Genomic DNA, 17,020 nt, shown 5'->3' with positions numbered 1-17,020 from the left:
GATAGCACATGTAGCAAAGTCTTCCTGAGCAAAGAGCAGAGTCAAATGTCAATGGAGCAAACAACTTTGGACACCTGGTCACTCTCCATGGCAGTCAAAAGAACCCACTTCAAATCGTGGAAACCCATTTCCTCCTCTTCATTTTCCTTCCAGAGGCTTCAGTTCTCCCTTTTCACCTGGTGGATTACAGCAGCAGCTACTCTAGTGGCCCAGTCGACAATTTTCCATCCCCACGCAACACCTCATCCTGACTTTCTATCCTCCACAACCCCCCCCCCCCGCCCCCAGTTCCAAGTCGCTCAACATGGTTCAGTCAGCTGCACAGGACCAACTTCAGACTGCCTCTCCAGCTCTCTCTTCTCAGCCCCACTTGGCCTCTCTCCCTCCAGTCTAACTGAATTACTCACCACTCCTTGAGTTCATGTTCCAGGTCCTCACACGTGCTGTTTCCTTAATTTACACCTAATCCTCCTTAAATATCCAGCCCAAAGTCTCTCTAGTCCTACAAACTTTGCCCAACCATCCCTGCTCCCTCTGGTTTTGATGTCCCCCCAGACTAATCCTTTGAGTTCATGTACTAGAGTCCCCAGAACGTGGGAGGTATAGAAAGAACAACAGCTGCCTGGGTTATTATCTGGAGGAGAGCAGAGAGAGCTGCAAACTGATGGAGCAGATGGGTGGAGAGGAAGAGTGGGGGAGCAAGAAGAGCTGAGGGAGCAGATTAGGAGAGAGCACAGGGATTGAACGGCATATATTAGAGGAAAGCTATTGGCACTTTAGGAAGTAGCCAAGAATTTTATGAGTTGCTATGGGATATACCCTCTAGTCCCATTTATATCCTTCAAGATGCAACAGAGCAGCCCTCCCCAAAGACCCCATAGCCCAAGGTTTGGGGGGTGAGGGGAGAAGATAGCACAGCTTTTAAGGTACTTTGCATATCTATGGCAGGCTGGTAAGTACATAATAGCTGTACTTCGTCGGCAACCGAGAGACGATGGTGTAGCTTCTTAAGAGTCTATCTGCACCGCCGAGAACGGCTGTGCAGTCCGACTTGGGAGTGACACGGTATCTGTCTCCTTCCGTGTTGAATCGACATCTTGCGATGACGCTGGAGTGTCCTCTCCAGTGAAGCTGAAGCTACAGAGCCTGGGCAGGGTGATATGGAGGGTCTGCTGTTGCCCATGCAGCAGACCCCCCCTCTCTTCGCAGCTGAAGGATCCGAGGGAAAGACGGAGTCAATACAGCTTGGCTTCAGGTGCGCCGCAGGAGTTGCCGGTGTTGACTACAACGTCAAACCGCCTTAGGGACTCCAGCTCCGGATTTTCTGTGGGGTTTACTCCCTTAGCCTTTCCCCTGAAGAGGTATGCCGCAAGGCAGCGGAGGTTTTTTGGAGTCAGAGTTTTCCTTCTCTGATGTGCCCTGACTGGAAGATCGAACCAGCGACACTTAGCTCGCAGGCCGACGCTCAATCCACTGAGCCAAACCAGCCAGGGTAAAAGGGTAGTAAAAGGGCAGTAAAAGGGCAGATGACACTGTTTAAGATAATTTGCATATCAATGACAAGGAGATAGCCACACCTTTCCTGAAGGGAAGCAGTGCTTAAGATACTTTTCCTAACAATGAGGTACAGTGCTCCAGGTCAGCATTAAAATAAGGGGAAAGAGCCATAAGGAAAGGGGGCATGCTATTTGAAAGGATGAAGGAGGGCCCCTCTGGTCTGCCATGAAGTCTGATGCGAAAGAAGGGCCCTGTCTACCATGAGAAGAAGCATGATGGAAGGAGCATGTTAGAGGAGCACGATGGATCAGCAGGTTGTAGCAGCCACATGAGAAGAATTAGCTATGCAGTTTGTAATCAGGATTCAGCCATGCAGCCTGGGATAGTAAGAAAGCAGACATACTGCTGATTTGATCGTGCCCCCTCCGGCTGACTCTGAAACCACCAAGGACTCTGCTTTGCAGACCTGAACTCCATCTGGACTCTTGGAACTTGGGACATATGGAGAGGAATTGTGCCTTTCCTGTGTAACATGGCACATGCTTTTTTGGACTGTTACACGGAGGCTGAAGACAATATGCCCCAGATCCTGAAGAAGACAGCTGACAGATAAGAGATGGGGAACTATTGGATTTGGTTTTGGTTTATAGCCTTTTGGGGAGCAAGGTAAGTGTTAGGTCTTGTGGGAGAACACGGCCCTGAGCAGGAGTGCTCACAGCCCCCTGCCAAGGTTGGACACCAAGTCATCACGTGAATGAGTCCCACTTTGCTTGGTAACAAAGAGAGACATGTAAAACAAATTCAAAAGGACTATACTTTCCTGAATGCAGCATTTCTTAAATAATTGGTCAAAATATTAGTGGACTTTTTGAGAAGACAGAGAGAGGTACCAATTGGTATACCCACAAGTATGTGTACTCTGAATATGTGTTTATTTTTCAGGGTAAAGGAAATTAATAAAATGATTTGAAGTGCCTTCAGAACACTAAAAAAATAATTTTTTGACATTTTACAAACAAGGTAAATGAAAAAGTGGTACACTTTGGTATAGCCCAATGCTAAAATAGTCAGGCCTAATGAAATCCTTTCAAATGGCATAACTGATAAAAATAAAATATATATATTTTATTATTGTGGATGGGAAATCACTTCACAAACTTGTGAAATAGAGTCCAGTTAGGAAACTGGGTCTATAATTTGGATGAGAACCTGAACCAGTGTGACTGAGAATGAACAGGGGGATAAAAATGTTGAGTTTGATTTTGCATTAACTATACATATAATCTGAGATAAATTACTTACTTCTCTAAACCTTAATTTCATAATCTATAACTAAATATGAGTACACAGAGCTGTTGAAGGATTAAAAAAAGACAAAGCATGCAAAACATCCAGCACAATTCCTGGAATGAAAAAATACAGACATAGAAGTAATCAGCAAGTATGTGGGAGTTAAACTACAAGATTGTCCACATATCAAGTATGGAGTAGAAAAGCAGAGGCCCAAGGTTGTCAAGGTTAAGGGAGTGGATCTCTTGACTCCTTGAATTCTCACCCTTCTGCTGCTCTAGAATTCTACCAGCTCTTTACAGAAGATAAAACACTGCCACTATCAGCTAGCTAGTTGCTTCTTGGCAGCTTTGCCTATGGCTTATTTTTGGAAACAAGAGGAAGAAAACATAAACGAAAGTGGTCGTTCTGCCTTTTTGATAAATCCCCACCATACCCCGCTTGGCTTGATGAAGATGTATCATTTTTCTCAGTTGCTCAGATGGGATGGAAAAATGAGCTCTGCATTTTTATGCTGTTTTGATTTTGAAGTTTAATTAATGTTGTTTCTGGGGAATTCATTGCTTTAATTAATGATGTGCCCTGAATTTCTTCAGTTAAGAGTGACATTGTAAGCATGAATATGCAATGAATACAACTTTATCCCAGCTGAGGGGGGTGGCTGGTACTTGGCTTTCCTGTCAGTGCAAGTAAAGGAGCTCAGGAACTAAAAGGAGACAAATTATAAGGTTTTACTTATTTATTTATTTATTTTCAGCTCAAGAGCTCTTTTATTTAAAAGCTAGGTCCATTAATAAGAAAAAACAAAGAGAAAACACTATCAGCTTGCTTTGGTACACTTTTAGACCTTCTCTTAACTGCTCATAAATCAATAAAGCTAAGTTCTAAATCAGGGTTTTTCAACCTCAGCACATTTTGGATCAAATAATTCTTTGTTGTCAGACGTTGTTCTGTACATTGTAAGATGTTTAGCAGTATCCATGGTCTCTGCTCACTAGGTGCTAATAGCATATCCTACTTGTGATGATAAAAAATGTCTTGGACATGGGCAGACATCCCTGGAGGAAAAATTCCCCAGCTGACTTACTTTGCAGGACAATCAAAGCAAAGCTTACTAACCAACAGTAAACAGGTGTTCATTGAGAACTTGCAAAACTCTGTGCTAAGTGTTGTAGAAAATATGAAAATGCTGAAGTATTATGCACTATTGGGAGAGATCTCGGACCAGCAGTCTAAATCCATATCTGCTGCTTAATAGCCATGTGTCCTTGAACAGTTCATTTGCCCTGAGTTTCCTCATCTTGCCAAGGAGAAAATTTGAAAAATGTAGGATGAGGAGACATGCATTTACAACTGGATGAGTAATCTACTAAAGGTCTCTAGAGGCAACCAAAGGTCTTTGTTCTCCAATCTGGTCTGTTCAAATTTTTATTAATGGTTTCTGTGAATGAAACATAATTAACATGTTAATCAAATGTAAACATAACATGCATTTAGAATGGTTATTAGCTGGATAAGAGCACCAGAATTTAAAGTAATACTGAAAAGTCACATCTCAGCAAAAGATATTTGCATATAAATAATGTAAATTCATGCATTTGGACTCCAAAATTCACACCAAAGCACAAATATTAGAATAAGGGAAATCAGTCTGTATATAGGCAAACAAAGGAGAGTGTAGCAAATGAGATAAGATATATAAAAGTTCAAATTATATAGGGCCTCATAGCTCATCTTAAGAGAACTTTGTCATTTACTCTAAGTGAGATGGAAAGTCATTTGAGGGTTTAAACAAAGGAGTAGCAGATTGAACCAAATTTTAATTTTATCAGATTACTTTAGTTTCTGCATTGAGATAAATTAATGGGGATAAGTATAGAAACAGGGAGATTGATTAAAGAGGATACTACATCAAGCCAAGAGAGGAGGTCTAGTCACCTGGATGAGGTATAGCACAGAGATATCAAAGATTAGATTTGGAATGTCAGAAAAAGAGGAGTTGATACTGATGCTAGGATTTTTGCTCTAATCAAATGGAAAGATATAGGGCCATGAACTAGGATGTGGGATGTTGAGGGAGCAGATTTTGGATAGATACGTTGAATGATATAACATGAATATTGGACAGCTGTGTAAGAGAAATCTGGTTCATTCTACAAAACTTCAGAACAATAACAAAGATGTAGAGTTCATAGGTATGACCACCTTGTTCTGGATAAGAAAGAATAGGTGCAGATGGAATGGGTAGCTATATGAAATACTGATTTAATAATATCAACCTTAGTTCATACTCCCTATGAGCCAGGCACTTTGCAATCATTATATCATTTAATGCTCAAATCAGTCCCATTTTACAGATGAGCAGATCACAGTTTATAAGTGAGTAAGCTGTGCAAAGGCTGGTCTGGGTTCAGATTAACAAAACTGATTACCCTAAGTGAGTTAAGGTTAACTTTTTTCTAGTTTTATTATCACTTCAACAAGTAAGCAACTCAAAAAAGAGAGAGAGAAATACACCTAAGAACAAGATGAGAAGGAGATAAGTCTCTCTAGTGCCAACCTTTTATATCAGGGAAGCACTCCAAAAATGAAACAGTTTCAGCAGGTCATGTGGTGCACAGATCCTCCCCTTTGGAAAAATCTGCAACACTGTATTTGCCCTTTATTTCTTTTTAGGCTAAGAGAGAATCCCATCATTTATGCCCTAGTATAGAGGCTCCAAAGTCATAATTTCTGACTGAGCCACTGTTATCTCATCTAATTGTTTTCATATTCTGGTGTTTGTTTGGCCAATGTGCCCATCTGATTCTTAGAGCAATGGATCTGGCCATGATCTATTATAGCAGTGAGCTCGGATTTGAACTCAGGCAATTTGACTCCTGAACCCAGACTTAACAATTGCCCCATTCCATCAATTACTAAAGGTACTCAAGAAGAAACTCAAAACCCATTTGGAAAGATACAGCAGAGAAAATTTAAACTATGGATATGGCATGAACTAGGTGACTAATAAAACAACTTCAACTGTGTAGAAGTTGTTGGGTTGGTGAACTATGATAAATATAGGAAAGAACAGGAGAGATGTTATTCTTGTTATGTTATATATTTCTGCAGAACAGAACCCAAATTACATCTTTTACCATTTAAGTGTCCTCTATTCTATATCTTAGTCAACTTTCTTGTCTCCAAATAAACCATAGGCAGTGGTGTCTTTGCACATCCTTACTCTTTCTGCTCCCACAATACTTTCTCTTACCTTCTGCTCACCTAGATAACAACTACTTCAAGACTAGACAGAGAGACCATCTTTTCTGTAAAGCCATTTAGAATCCCACTCCTCTTTCCAGTCAGCTTTGCTCTCTCCTTTCTCTCTGACCCTAGAGATAGCCTCTCAGACCTGCTTTGCAATAGTACTTACCTGATTGTCATACACATTCACATAAACATTCACTTACAGTTTCCTCCAACAACCTTTTCTTGGATTGCTGAAGATATTTTCTGAGCTTTTTTTCCAAGATGCTGAAACAAAATATTGTTGCTGACTTTTCATTTTGTTTGTCTAAGTATATTTATGGCTATCATGAACTAGGAAGTAATGTAAGAGGGTGGGGTGGGGGACCCATATTGGAGGTCCTTGCAATAACCCAAATGTAAGGTGTAGAGGACTTGAAAGCAAATGAGAATAGAAAACATGGGAACTGAAAAAAAAATTCTTTAGAGATGCTATAGAGGAAGAAGGGTGAGAGACATAAATATATGAGAATAAGTAAAAAGAGTCTTTTTAAATGAATGAGCATTTCTGGCAATATGGCTATATAAACATGAGGTAAAATCCCTTCCAGACAGCACACCCAGAAAATGCTAAAAAAATTTTCTTAATGTAACAAAATTTTAGATATATAACCAAGCTGGTGGGAAGGAATAGAATTATTCAGACAAGTCTAACAATGCACAAAAATTTAAGTTAGTGCCAGAGCCAACTTTTCCCATGGAAGCACTTACTGATTCCTGGTGATCTAAAATATGAATTTTAAAAAGCTACTGACAGTAAAGAGGAGAGTGGGAGTTTGGATCAAAGACCTCTTCCACAAAGTCAGGACCACCAAAGGGCAATATTCTCAATGGGTGAAGTAGAAACAACCTCTACATATAGAGATACTCTCAGTCTTAGTATGAGAAGGAAAAATATAAAGAAAAATAAATGTCTCTAATAAGAGGTCCTCATACAAATTTACACTCTCATGATTTGAGAGTCAAAATCCACACTATCCATGTATTTAAAAACCCTAAGCCAAGAGTAATTTGAGCATTCCCAGAAGCCTGGCATAAAAAGCAAATTCACTGTAGAAAAATTAATTTTGCACACAGAAGCAAAAAAGAAAAAATCTCAGAGATAATTTTCTAAGATATGTAAGTTTACAATTAAAAATGATCAAACTGAGAAGGAAATAAAACACGATAAATAAAAGCTGGCAGACAGAACAAATAGCAGAGTAAGACAATAAAGAATAGATATCAGGATAATCAGACCTAAAATATTAAATAAATATGTTTAATGTGTTTCAAAATAGAGTATTGAAAATATTGAAAAAGACACAATACACTTAGAATTGGCCACCTACATACAAAACAGAACCAAATAAAAATTCAATAAGTGAAAAAATATTAAAATTAAAAAGCAACAGATTAGATTCAGCAATGGAGAAATTTAGTGAACTGGAAATTAGAGATTTTTCAAAAATTACAAAATACTGTTGAGAGACACAAAAGGAAATTATGAAGGAGACAGTGAGGAAGTCTGCCATACTCAGTCAATTGATAAAGACTCTTTGCAGCAGATATGAGTAGCAGCAACTGCAAAATTGAGGTAGACTTCAAAAGCTGTCCTTTGCTATTCAGATTATTAATATTACAAGAGCATGGATACTTGACGAGTCCCAAAACTGAGAGGAAAGACTGCCAAATTGAGATAAAAAAATAGATGAAAGGAAAAATATGGTCATCCTTCTCTTCATTTCCAGTCAAATTCATAGTATTACATTAATATAATTACCAAAGAAGAAGGAAACTGGGTCTTAAAAGCCACATATCTAAAAATAAACTTGCAATGGACCCAAGGGACAGGGGATGGTAGATTCTCCAGCAATAGCATTGATTGTTTCTCATTCCCTCTGCTCATATAACCCAATTAGAATAATCTAGGAAATAAATATGTTCCCCAGCCCTCCTCTTCAGAAGTAGCCAAAGACCTTTCTCTAAAAGAAGGTCTGAGAAGCCCACCTGTGTGTTCTGGTTGTGGACATTCACGAGCAGAAATAATCACACTGAAGAACAGAAGTAGACAAGCTTTTTCAGTAAAGCACCAGTGAGGAAATATTTCAGAACTGAGGGTCATGTGGTTGGTCTCACAACTACTAAACTTTGCCACTGTAGGGCAAAAGCAGCCATGGATGGTGCATAAATGAATCAGAATGGCTGTGCTCCAATGAAGCTTGATTTACAAAGTCAGATAGTAGTCTGCACTTTGCTGCAAAATATTATTTATCTAGAAGTACAAATACTGGCAGCATTCAAAAAATAGAACTCTTCTAAAATGATATTTTAATGATCACTAATTTTTAAACTCATACCATTATGATAATTGAGGGGAAAATGTGCCATAGAACTTGGGCATAATGATAGTATAAAGGCCCCAGAAATACAATCCAGTGAGTCACAGTGGCTCAAGTCAAACAGTATGCCCATAGTGGGATGAGATGGCTGAAGGGTTAAAGCCACAGACTGCTAAATAATGTACACATGGTGATGTAAATTGTAAAAGAATGAAAATGACTCTTTCAGAGGGCACTATATGTGGTAAAAACTTCAGTATTTCCACACCATCATTTACTGATGAGGTACAGATACTTCACTGTACAAGCAGAGGAGAAGTTCCCAAGGGAAGCATAGCATCAGACAGCAGATGACATTGAAGGGACTTTACCACAGCATGTTCTCCTTTGGATTCTGTCACTGCTATTATATAGGCCATTTTATCACACCCCTAGCTACAAATGAACAAGCTTCCCAGTAAATCAGAATTCCATAATTTTTAAAATTATAAATACAACATAATGCTTTCTTTTGTCATTTTGAACAAAATGATGTGCCTTAAGAATTCTCATTTTCATTGGGAAAATCAAGAAGAAATATTCAATATAATATTTTTACATAAAAATTGTTTTCTAGTTTCAGCTAAATTTTTAATGAATGAAAAATAATAGCTCATATTACTGATTATTTACTTTGTCTGGGTATTATTCTAAACACTCTTCATGTATTATCTTATTTAATCCTCATAACTCACTAAGGTTGACACTATTAAGTGATTTGCAAGACATATATTTAAACTGTGACAGCCACTTAAGACAATTTTACTTTCCTTTCCTGACTCTTCCCATACCCACTCCAAAAAGCCCTAAATTAAGAGATTAAGCTCAAAGAAGAATTTACTATGTGAGACCAAAAGGAAAGTCTGTGCAAACCAGAACAGTTGGTCTTCCTAACCCTGACCCCTTGCTTGGGGAAGAAAGAGAAAAATAAAAATGAGCTGAAGAATAGGAAAAGTTATGCTTGGGTGAGATTCAAGTTCCTGGATGTTAGAGTTTGTGGCATGAACTCCCATTCCCTCACTCCTGGCTTGGGGAGCCCCATGAGACTGAGAGCTGTATTTCAGTGAAACTGCAGGAAGAGGAGACTTACCTTGCTTACCAAGTGCTTGACTGCTGAGCCTCATTCAGGGCTTGCTACCAGAACTTGGGGAAAGAAATTTTCGGAGGGGGAAATGGGTATTAGCAAAGTCAGGCAGAGAAAGCAGTTCAAGCCCCAACACTACTTCTTATCACACACACCATGTTTCTTGAAAGGCATGAACAATTGGATCAAAACCGCACCCACAGATCTCAAGATCAGGAAGACAGGGATATAAAAAATGGATAGAAATGGAAGGAAAAGCTTTTCCTTCCATGGACCATGTTCATTGGAGTTGTAGGTAAGATGGCTTTCAGGTAGAAGATGCAGCCAAATACCTCGTGGAAACCACAGATGCTTGGGCAGCAGCTCAAAGCCAAGTACTTCACCATCCAGATCTATTCATCAGGAGATCTGGAATGAATGTAATGAATGGTGATGATCAACGCAGAAGTATACAGCCCATTAGCCATCACCAACACCCAGATGGTCATGAAAATCTGCTCCCCCCAGCACTTTTTCTACTCCCTTCCCTCCAGAGATGGCCAAAGGAGAAAGAAAAAAAAATCCCAAACCCCTTTTTTCCACAGGCAGCTCCCAACTGTATGTATGTGTCAGTCAGATCTTCTAAGAATCACAACACAACAAGATAGAATTAAATATGCAAATAGTTAATTGGGGGTAACAAATATGAAGAATAAAGGAGAAGTAGCAGGTGTGATGGGAAGAGACTCCAAACCATGAAAGGAAAGAGGAAGGAAGGATGAGTGGGTAGACATAGCCCCCAGACTGCAGTGCAGATCTCAGAAAGTCTTGACTAGGCCAAAGGAACAGCTAGCAGTAAAGTTTGCCCATTAAAAGAGCCTTATGTTGAGCAAGCATGGGTCAGCTCTAGTACACTTGCCATGCTGTTATTGGCTTAGAGCAGCCCAGGCACCATGTAGCCTCCTTGTCATGGACATATCAAAGGACCTCAAAGGTACAGCATCTGGAGACCATCAGCTACCTATCCTCTCTGTAGCATGTTCTCACTTCAAGAAAGATATGAGCAACACATTCCATTAGCTGCCACAAGATCTATTAAGTCTATTCTGGGGTGATGGTGTGGGCTTCATACTTGGACATTAGAGAGGAATTACAAAGATCCTTCTTCAAGTCAGGATTAATAATATTAACCTCTTCCCATTCAGCAACTATTAAAAACAAACAAAAATCAAACCAGGACACCTGGTCCATCTGCTCCACATCAACCCTTTTTCATATTCTCCTCTTCCCATCTCATTGCTTCCTCTCACCACTCAACCATATGTCTGTCTTATCAGCACCTCCTCTGGGATCAGGACCACCTTTAGACAAATGGCAATGCAGGTAATATTTAAGTAGAGTTTGGACACAGCTTTTAAAAGCCGACAAAAAGAATGTGTGAATTTTTTTTTTTTTGACCGGTTTCTGTCTTAGCATCTCATTCTCATTAAAAGAATAAAAATGTGATCAAAAGAGAAGAATCACCCTTAATTTGGAATAGACCTCAAACCAAACACATAGAGATATGAGAGGCCATAATAGTATTATTGAACTTAATCAAAGGGGCCAGACACAGAGTTAGGATCTAATAAGGGAAGGGAAGAACATCCAGGCAGAAGAATCAACATGTACAGAGACCCTGAGCTGTGGGGGCAGAGGTGTAAGATGAGACTAAGCAGGTGTGTGAAAGCCAGATCTTCTTGTTACAGAAACAGGGGAGTCCAAAAACAAACCCCAGAGTTTGCGCCTGGGAGATAGGGAGCAGGAAGCAGCTTTCAGGATGCCCTTGCATGCCTGGAGCTAGTGGCTGGATACATTGTTGCAAAGATCCGCTTTACTTCCAAGACTCAGGAAGATGGGAGGGATCTTGGACTGTGGGCTGGTACGGAAGAAGCAGACAGAGCCTACGTAGGGTTCTGTGAATGGTCAGAACTGTTTGCAACACCCACGGTGTGAGAGGACGCAGGGGGAGAGAGGAGGCAGGGAGGAAGAGGAGCAGCTGTGGACATATTTTGGGCTGGCTCTGGCTCTAGGAGGCTCTCTCTCTCAGGCTCTCTCTGGCCCTCACGCCCTCAGTCTCTGGCTCTTGTGGGCTCCCTCCATCTGGCTTGGAGCAGGGGTCTCCAGGCGGCTTTAAGAAGAGGCTCTTGCCAGGCTGCTTTGAGAAGGAGAGGAGATCCATGCAGTTTGCAGGAAGAAGGCAGTTTGCAAGGAGGCTGAGAATCTAGGCAGTCCTGCATTGAGAGCTGGAGGGCACCACAGCACAGAAAGGACCTCCCCAATCAGAACTGAGTGATTGGCAGCTACTGGTAAAGCTGAACTGTGCCTAGGAAGTAGGGAAACGGTGTTTCTGACTTTCCTAAGACTGGCCAGGTCTGGGAGGGGGAGGCAGAACTATGTGTAAATAAACAATTTCACCGAACTCTGGTATTGAGAGTTATAATTCTGGTGGCGGGCAATCAGGCCCCTAACTAAACAGCCCGCGGGTTCTGTTTCAATCGGAGCAGCCCAGGGGTTCTGTTACATTCTCACATGAGTTTTCATTACTCTAGCAGTAACAGTAGGGTTTTAATCAGAGGATTGGGGTGGGGGCAGGATGATACATTCAGATTCATACTTTGAAAAAAATCCCTCTGGATGAGGAATGGAGAACTGATTAAAGGATGCAAGAGATGATGCTCAGAGATACTTAGAAGTTTTCTTTTGTTTTTTATTTGTTCCAGTAGCCCGAGTCAAAGATGAGGCTATCTTGGACAAAGAGCAATAGAACCAAGTGATATTTAAATGTAAAAATATTCAAAACTCACTGGTGGATTAGATATGGGCCTTGAGAAAGAGAAAGGTGTCAGGATGATTCCCCAGTTTCTAGCTAGCACAGCTGGGTGAATGATACTGTCACTTGCTAGGATAAGGAATACCAACAGACAATCAAGTTGGAGGACAAGGCTATGAGTTCAGAACTAAACAGTCTACCAATTAGGAATCTTTTAGTGTCAAGTAATTAGACAGCTCATTTAATCTAGTTTAAACAAGAGAAGTCATTGGCTCACATAATTGTAAAATCTATAAGAGGGAGTGGCTTCACCAGTGGCCTCATTTAAGAATCAGATGATATCGCCAGGGTCCATCTCTCAATTCTACTTTATCTGGATTGGCTACATTCTCAGACTTTGCAGGGTGGCTTCAGGCTCACACCATCACAATAATAGTTCAGTACAATGGGAGAGTTCCTTCCTAAAGAACTTGAACAAAAATTCAAAACCAAATCTCTTTAGCCTCTATCGTCTTAATTTGGGCACATGCCCAGCCCTGAACCAATTCTGTTGCTAGGGTAATAAAACATACTCATTGGATCTTGGAGCCTGATACTTAAGTCATCTTCAAAAAGGTTCACTGCTGAAAATGGAGGAGAGTTACATATTACAAAAACAAAATCATATTTCATTGCTGCAAAGAGGGTAAGTAGACATGGGGTAGTGAAAACTAAGTAGTGTATAACCATCTCTTACAGGTGAAAATAATTTCTGAGATTAACAACAAGCAGAATGTGGTAGACGTTTAAGAAAATCAGAGTTTCAATGATACAGAAGGGATACTTGGAATTAGCTGTAAGCAGTGGCAGAGGTCAAGAGTATGGGCTTTCAGTAACAATAGGCTCCATACAAAAACACAGACCACACAGGGAAAAAGCAACATAAGATAATTCCAAGAGAATCTATTTTTTGGTGAAGGTTTTGTGGACAGACCATCAGATGTCTTGCTGTAAAATAATCAGAATTAAGTTTTTCTATTTACGGTTAATTCACATCATATGATGTAAGTTCAGTAAGTCTTACTTTTTCCATTTTATAAGTACTATTCCAGGCATCAACAGAAATTGATAAAGACCCTGGCACTCAGAATGTACAAAAGCAGGAGTGAAGCCCTCTTTATTTCCTGTTCTATCAACCAGACCTATTTCTGCCATGAATAAACAATACACACACAAAAACCTTTAGGGGACTGTCTTGGTATGATTGAAAGTAAAAAAATAGTTCCCAATAGAGGGCGCTACGCCTCAAAATAAAAATACACATTAAGTACTTGTGATTTTCCCATACTTTTGAATATTCATTGAGCAACTAATAACTGAATTAACTTGGATTCCTCAGAAGTCAGAGCCTGAAGCTAGGCTTATGCGCTACCATTTTCTTATAGAATGTAATCCCAGGGAGCAAGAATGAGCAAAAAAAGAGAGAAGGAGACGGGGGAAAAGTGAGAGCCAATCCAAAAAGATGCATTACCGAGCAGGTGATCTCTTGCTATTAAATACAACTGATTCCTAGATCTTATAGTACCTTCCACCAAGAGACCATATAAAAAACTCCTTCTTAGAACAATTCATTTAGCCTGGCTCAATCTTCCATTGTCCAAGTTTCACTCAATGAAGTATTAATTCCCTCCATCCATCTGAGTTGTATGGATGCAAACACTAAGCATATTTTTGTGGTCTCGTGTTAGTGTCTAAGAACAGACGGTGAGATGATGCAGAGAGGATAGAAGGCAAAGTGATGTCAGTTTGTTCTGTGGAATTGGTCCCAGTTTATGCACAGCTGGTTGCTCAGTGACTGGGGCTAGCACAAATTGCCAAAGGCCTCAGAGACAAGTGAGAAGCACACAAAAGGTGTCTGATACCATGAACAATGCTCAAGATAAACAGTGTACAACTGAGAGGGAAAGAAATATCCTGTAAAAGATGTGGTGGGGATGTTTGTTTTTTGACACCACACATTAGTTATCACTTTCCATTTAAGAAGACAACCAGTTGTGGGTTTCTTAGGTATTTCTTAATTGAAAATATATTCCATTAGACTTGCTAGTCATCTAAGAAATTAGCTTTGTTATTTATCTGAATTAATCTTGTTTACTTTTGCCAAATAGATGCCACATTATAACTGATTGAATGAGCAGAGCTATTTATATTTAAGAATGAGATCTTTTTAATTGTTTTTTCTAGTTGATTCATTTTGAAATATTTATAACTCTTCCTATGGCATTAGAAAAAGATGAAATAGGAAGAGAAGACATATAAGCTGTCTTTAAACAACTATTGTACAACTAAACCTGTTTTCCATTTGTCTACTTAGTTAATCAAGCAAATGTTTTATAGAAGAATTTGTCTAACTGCCATAACAATTTGCATTCATTGTCTTGCTTGCTAAATAATATTTTAATGCTCTTATAAAATAGGCCAGTTTTAAATTGACTTTCTATTTAGAAATAATTTCAAATTTTCAAAAACTTACAAAAATAAAAAATAGTTCAAATGAAAACCCGGATACTCTTTACCCAGCTATTCCCATTGTCGACATTTTACACTGTTACATATGGCTGTATAACAGGTCCTTTACCCCCAAATACTTCTATGTGTATTAAGAATAGGAACAGTCTCCAAGATAATCAATTATATAACCTATTGTCCATATTCAATGTTATCAGGTGATCTACTGATGTCTTTATAGCATTTCCTCCTCCAATACAATGTCTAGGTTCAGATACTATATTTAATTGTCATGCCTCCTGGGCCTCCTTTAGTCTGGAATAGTTTTATGACAGTAACATTTGTAAAGAATATAATCCAACCTCCCTTTTTTAAGAAAAGTTTTTCATTTTATGATTGTCTTATGTTCCTATGTAATTAAATTTATCCTCAGCCAGAATAGGTAATGTTATGTCCCTCTCAAAGTATCACATTTTCAGTCCCATGACTTCTGTCTGTCCCTCATTGGAGATATTAGTTTTGATCACCTGGTCAAGGTGTTATGGTGTTATCTGACTTCTCATCTGTGTATTTACTTCTGTTCCTCTTTGCAACTCACAAGCAATCTGTGAGACGATACTAAAAGACCATAAAAATATCCCTCTCTTAAGTAAAATTTCCATCTAGATTCACAGCGATTGATGATGCTTGCCTGATCTTCACTATGATGGCTGCAAAATGTATTATTGTTTTAACTCCAGAGCAGTCAGTTTTTGACATTCTACAGCAAGCAAGAGCTCTTCCTTCCCCCACCTCCAGTATCATCTGTATAGACTGGTGAATTACTATGATTTTCAATGGGTTAGAATTTATTCCTGTACTTTATTATTTTGTTGCTTAAATTGTCCCAGATTTGGCCAGTTGGAGCCCTTCAAAGCTAGCTCCAGTGTGTCCTTGTGACATCATTTCTTTTCTTTCTTTCTTTCTTTTTTTTTTTTTTTGCATTTCCTTACTATTTGGTATAACAAGATGTTCCAGGTCCATCCTGTACCTACCCTTCTCCAATTCTGAAATCAGTCATTTTTCTAATGAGCCCTACTTTCCCTTTAGTGGGGAATGGTATTAGAGATCAAGATCTGGGTGAGATGTATGCTCACTCCTACTGTTGGGGGAGAAGAGGTCTTTGCTTTTTGGGTCTCTCAGGCAGAGCTCAGAAGTCTCTGTGTACACATGCATACAAATATGGATATGTACATAAATATATATATATAAGTAAAAACACATAGGCATATAAAGATGACACAGAATTTTTTTAAAGAAATCAAGTGTCTACACTGATTCTTTCAGTTCCAATTCATACCTACTGAGCTTTTTATTGCTTTTTCATATTCTATATTTGCATGTCCCTTTTTTTACAGAGAGCGTTCTGGTTCCCAACATCATATTATTCATTTGCTTAGTCTGATAATATATCTAAAACAGTTTCAGAATTTCTTCACTAATACTATACAACAAACAAAATTATTAAAAAGAAGTTAGGATTTATATCCAGTTCTCATCCACTACCCACCTACCCCAGCACACATACCTGTACACACCCTACTCTGCCCACAACACAAATACTGTGTTCATTAATGAACTTGAATTCCCTCTTCCTTTTTCTCTTTTTCTTTTCCTTTCTTTTTTATTCCTTTTCTTATCTCCCTTCTAGGAGATTATAGCATTCACCTAAAATACAATTAGATTAATTTGTTTCCATTTGCTTTCAGGTTTAGTTCTCCCCTTTCTTAATGATTATATTTATTTTTATTTTTTTAATTTTTAGAGCTTTAAGCGCTTTCAAAAATCAAAACTATATAAAAAAGTATATTCAGCAAAGTGTCATGCACTCCTATAGTCCTCCTAACCTATTGGTACCTACCTCGCACAACTCCTTGTAGGTAACCAACTTTATTGTTTTCTGGTTCATTCTTTCTGTTTCTTTTTATAATTATAAGCAGATATGTGTATGTTTTCTTTTCTGTCTTACATGAAAAGTAGCATGCTCTAAATGCTCTTTTTCACTTTCTTGTTTTATTTAATAATGTTTCTTGGAAATCATTCTATATCTGCTGTTAGAGAAAATCTTCATTCGTTGTTACAGCTACTTAGTACTCCATTACCAATGTGAACAACAGTTTATTCAATTAACTCCAAAACCTGCACATTTAGATAGTTTCTGATATTTTGCAATTACAGTGC

Source organism: Furipterus horrens, unplaced genomic scaffold (genome assembly GCF_987537825.1).
Source record: "Furipterus horrens unplaced genomic scaffold, mFurHor1.1.pri manual_scaffold_3, whole genome shotgun sequence".
NCBI classification, from domain to species: Eukaryota; Metazoa; Chordata; class Mammalia; order Chiroptera; family Furipteridae; genus Furipterus; species Furipterus horrens.
Note: the sequence above shows the minus strand (reverse complement) of the source record.